This window comes from Blennius ocellaris (genome assembly GCF_963422515.1).
Source record: "Blennius ocellaris genome assembly, chromosome: 5".
NCBI classification, from domain to species: Eukaryota; Metazoa; Chordata; class Actinopteri; order Blenniiformes; family Blenniidae; genus Blennius; species Blennius ocellaris.
Genome location: NC_137654.1, coordinates 14159084 through 14163997, shown reverse-complemented (window position 1 = coordinate 14163997; position 4914 = coordinate 14159084).

Genomic DNA, 4914 nt, shown 5'->3' with positions numbered 1-4914 from the left:
CGTCCGGGACTCTGAGGTGAGAGAGCGCAGCTCCAGCGGCTCATTCACAAACGGCCCAGCGCGTCACGGCTCCGCCCGCTGGAATGTGTGTGTGTGTGTGTGTGTGTGTGTGTGTGTGTGTGTGTGTGTGTGTGTGTGTGTGTGTGTGTGTGTGTGTGTGTGTGTGTGTGTGTGTGTGTGTGTGTGTGTGTGTGTGTGTGTGTGTGCTTTTTTCCCCATTCCAACGCACGATGAAAAGTTACATTTACGAGCGTCACATGACAGGTACAACTCTGCATATAAACTCCATCGTGCGTTTGCAACCAATGCAAACATTAACCCGCATTAGTGCACAAGATGCATGAAAAAACTCTCTTAAAACTCACTGGCAATGGCACAATCATGCAAAGTGTACAAAACATCAAAGAGGAACTTTCAAATGATGTAACTTAAGAATGTGCTCGTCTTATTTTTACAACTTTATCTTTGGGAGGAACTTGAACAGGTGGCCAGTTCATGGCAGGACAAACAGAGACAGAAAGACATGACACATTCATACCAGTGGGTTGTTTTGAGTCACTAAGAAACCTTAAATGAGTACAGGAGAAAAAAACCAACAAAATAAACCCCAAACTTGCACATGGGAAATGTCATAAACCTTAAAATGAAACTCAGAATGAAACTAGATATATAAACAAAATATATCAGTGGTTCTTCTATATACAGTATAGTATTTGGAGATCCCATCATTAACATGAGAAACATGTTCATTTGGAACATGAGCTGAAAGCTGGATTGATGTGCGTTTTATGTACAAGACAGTCAATTATTAAGAATAATGAAATGTGTGATAGGTGGCCTTCTCAGAATCTCAACCTTTCCACTGCACACATACAGTATGACGTATGAACACATTAATGCAGTAGTTTTTAAATATTTGTTCACACTATGGTGGTGGAGGAACTGCCAGATGTGGGGGAATTAATATTGTTTTATTGCTTTTTATAATCTGTTTGTGCCTGTGTTTGTTTTCATTTTTCCGTGCATAGACAATACAGAAATGTAATGATTATTTTAAAATATCAACAACAACAAAATTTCATATTAGTTTAAACATAGCATTCAAACTCAAAAAAAGAAAACAAAATGAAAACAAAAGAAAGAAAAAGTTTGCTGACTTTAGTCTAACGTCTCCAGAGTGTGTGTGTCTGATGATATACTCCAAATGAATTAGAAAAAAGTCATGAGAAGTATAAATAAGAAAACAGACCTTTGGCATGAGATGAAATGTGAAGCTGGAAATAGTATAGTTAGTGGCATTTCTTCTTTTTAAGTATACTGACTGGTTTCAATTAGAAGTTTAAAAATATTTTTGTACTTGAACGATGCCTTTAAAAAAAACAATATTTGCCCTCAATAATAAACATTTGCAAAATTGTACAAATTGTAGATAACTCATTCTGATTCTTTAATTAGAAAACACCACCAGATAAACCAACAGTGACAATAATTAGAGTCCTGATCTGGTTTTTACTATTAATTTCAACCATCAACTTGAGAGTCAACCAGTTAATGTTCAACAAATTTATTATGAGCATTTGAAAGCAACAAAAGGCTGCCTGCATTTTTTTTTTTTTTTTGCCTACCTGGGTATCAAGTTGCCTGCAGGGCACCAGAATCATTTGCATATAAACATCGGTTTTGAATTATTTGCAGCACTGAATGGACCTCGAGGTGGCAAAAAGAGCGGGAGCCGCTTTACTTGACGCCCCTTTGTTCTGAGCATCCCTGCATACAGAGGTGGAATCGTTGTGACAAGCGGGGAGACGTATTCATATAAACATAATAGCAACTCTGAATACCAGAATTCAAGAGTACAGCTGGCCTACTGATAGCCCGTCATAATTTATGGGGAAATATCCCAAAAATGTAGCACCCTGCCAACCCCACAGATAGACAGTGGTCAAGTTATGAACAAAAAAGATTTAAACCGTCTTTTTCCCTGCCAGGAGGGTGTGTGGGAGTCGGACTGAGGGAGTCCAGTATGAATATGGGGAATTAAGAAAAGTCCTTTACCTAGCAACTGCTGTGGAGTGGAATTCACTGTCAAGCTGTATCTGAGTTGCCTTCATTGTTTGTTGCCCTGTGTTACTATGGTAAACTGTTGAGCAATGATTATAGAAACGATAAGACGGTGCCATGCTTAACATCTTGCTCCTCATTCCATTTCCCCCGATACATCCTGTACATCAGTGAATGCAACAGTTTGGCCAGAGGCCTGCCTCTGGTGCTTTACTCCCAATTGTGTTTACCTTTGAGCACAGGCCGTGTCGCCACAATAGATGATTACAATACAGTGTGTCATTGATTGGACATGGATTTTTTTTTTCTCTCAACACACACATACTGTTGTTCACACACCTGTGAGACTGACAGTGCGAGAAAAAAGAGGAAAAAATGGGGGGGCGGTCTTTTCCTCAGGGTTGTGTCCCAGAACCCTTGTACCCTGCTCTCATCCAACAGCCACCCCCCTCCCCTCTCCTCAGCCATGTCTTGCAGCAGCTCCAGTTTCACAAAAGCCCCTCCTCAAACCACAGAAGAACGCTGTGGCCCTCTGGAAGCTTTTGAACCCCTAAAATCCAACCGCTCCCTCGCCCGCTCTTTCCTCCACAGCTGCGGTCACGCCACCTCTCCGACGTTCTCATACGTCGCCCTTAAGTCGCAGGCAAGGGATTGAGGGGTGGTCTACTCAGCCATGTGTTCAGGTTTGTGATAGCAGTGGGATGTGGTGAAAAGAGGAAAGAGCAAACCTTGAACATGGTCTCCCTTCCACTTTGATATGAAAAGTTGTGCTTGAAGGGCCTCATGCACAAGATCTGACCTGGTAAGGCTGTTGAATATGCATTGTTCTTTGTTGTGCAGCACTGAAAGCTAGCGCCGGATGTAAACTGATAACTGAAGTGGAAGAGGGTGTGTTGGTGAAAACCAGAGGGGGCGGTTAGTTGAGGTAATGTGTGTCTTTGAGGGGGTGGGTGGAGTGTGAAGGGTGCCAAGCACAGGTGTAAAGCAACTCAGTATTGACGAATAGGCAAACAGCAGGGCCATTGTTTTCACTCACACAAACAGAAGGCAACAAGTGTGTCTCTGGCCAGCATGTGCGAGAACAGGGCACTAGCTCATCTGTTGCTCTGCACTTCCATCTCCAAATAACAACCCCCACCTTAACCACATTTTCAAGATCTGCCACGAGAAAGTAGCTGAATGTGCTTCATCAGATTTGCTGCTACCTGATAAGGGAGATGGTGATCGGGGCTGGAATTCAGAAGCAGCTTTGAGGGTACACCGGGGAGGTTTGTGCACACACTTCGCAAATTACTCACAAACCACATTAAACTAGGACAACTCACAGTTTATTGAAGATAAGAATTGGTATGAATTATCATGTAATGCAATGTTGAACAACCATAATCACCAACAGCCTGAAACCCCACTAATAAGCCAATGCTTCAAGTCACTGTTCACGCCAAGCACACAGCCGACAGACTCGCCAATCAACTTGCAAGAGAGACATCTGTAACTTGTATAGGTTACAAATGTGTGTATGTGGTAATGAGCAAATGTTAGCAGTAATCTAGCCCCGGTGTGTGCATGTGTGTCTGTATTGAGGCGAAAGGCTGGGGAGCTTGGAGGCATGTGTGACCTACGTGTTGAGTTGTAATGTAAACCAACCATGTGTGACTGTCTTCAATGTGGTCATTTGTATTTCACGCGGCCAATGAGGCCGTTGCTAAAAGGAAACACTCAGAGACAGCTGATGTTGAGAATAATGTCCCGTTCTCTCAAAGTTTGGCCTCTGATTTATTTAGCGGTTAATCCATCACTTTTCTGGTTTTCTTTGTGGAGTAGTTTATATTTATTTAACCCCTTTGGACATATTTAATGTTATTGCTGTGTAATTTCGTAAGTGATTTGTTGATTAGAAGACTCATTTCACTAAATGACCAAGTTTTCCAAACTCAGGTTAAAGGAACATTATCGAGGATAGTTTATTGTGGATTCTACAAAGGCCTCCAAACTCATCCTCTTGCTTTAGATTTTAAGGAAATTGATTTTAAATATCCAACAGCTGAGCTTTTTGATGGAGGCTTTTCGAGCCAAATGCAAAACTTGTACATAGACTACACATATTTACCATGTGTTCACTACTTTCAACACTCCTAATGCACTTTAAACTGATTATAGTTTTCACCCGTTCACAAAACCAAACCTCCTAGCACAGCAATGGTGAAAGCTGCCATATAGAGTGCTTGCAGACCATTGGTGGTGAGTTCGGGTTCAGTGTCTTGCGCCTTCAGTACATCCACAGGTAGAGCCAAGGATCAGAACGGAAGGCCTGCCTGCTCTAACACCTGATCCACTCCATTGAGTCACTGCATGGCCTTTTTTTTTTTTTTTTTTTCATTGCTTTTGTGGTAAACATGCTAGATGCTTCACATAAACAGTTATGGTCTTCAAGATCCAAAACAGTCAGTATCCAGTTGCATGTCTGGTTAAGTTCAGTCTTTGGACATTAATTCTAGACAATTTCACCAGGTACATGTCTCGTGTATTTTTAAAGTGTATTTTCACTGCTTTGCTTGGTGCCTCATTGTGGGCCATCATAAACTTGACTTGGCTTGCAGAGAGGTTAACTGATCCATCAGGTCGGTGCGGTACCTGCATGTCTAAGCCGAAGAATAAAGTTGGTAGTACCAGTCCTGCTTCCTTCCTGTAAAACAATAATATCAGTCAATGACACGGATCAACCTATGAAGCCCTTTGTGGACCCCCCCCCCCCCCCCCCCCCCCCAATAGCAACACCATGTGTCAAACCAAGAGATGCTTCTCTCATTAGGGATGAAAAAGCTCACTTTGATCTTCCAGGAACAGCTTCAC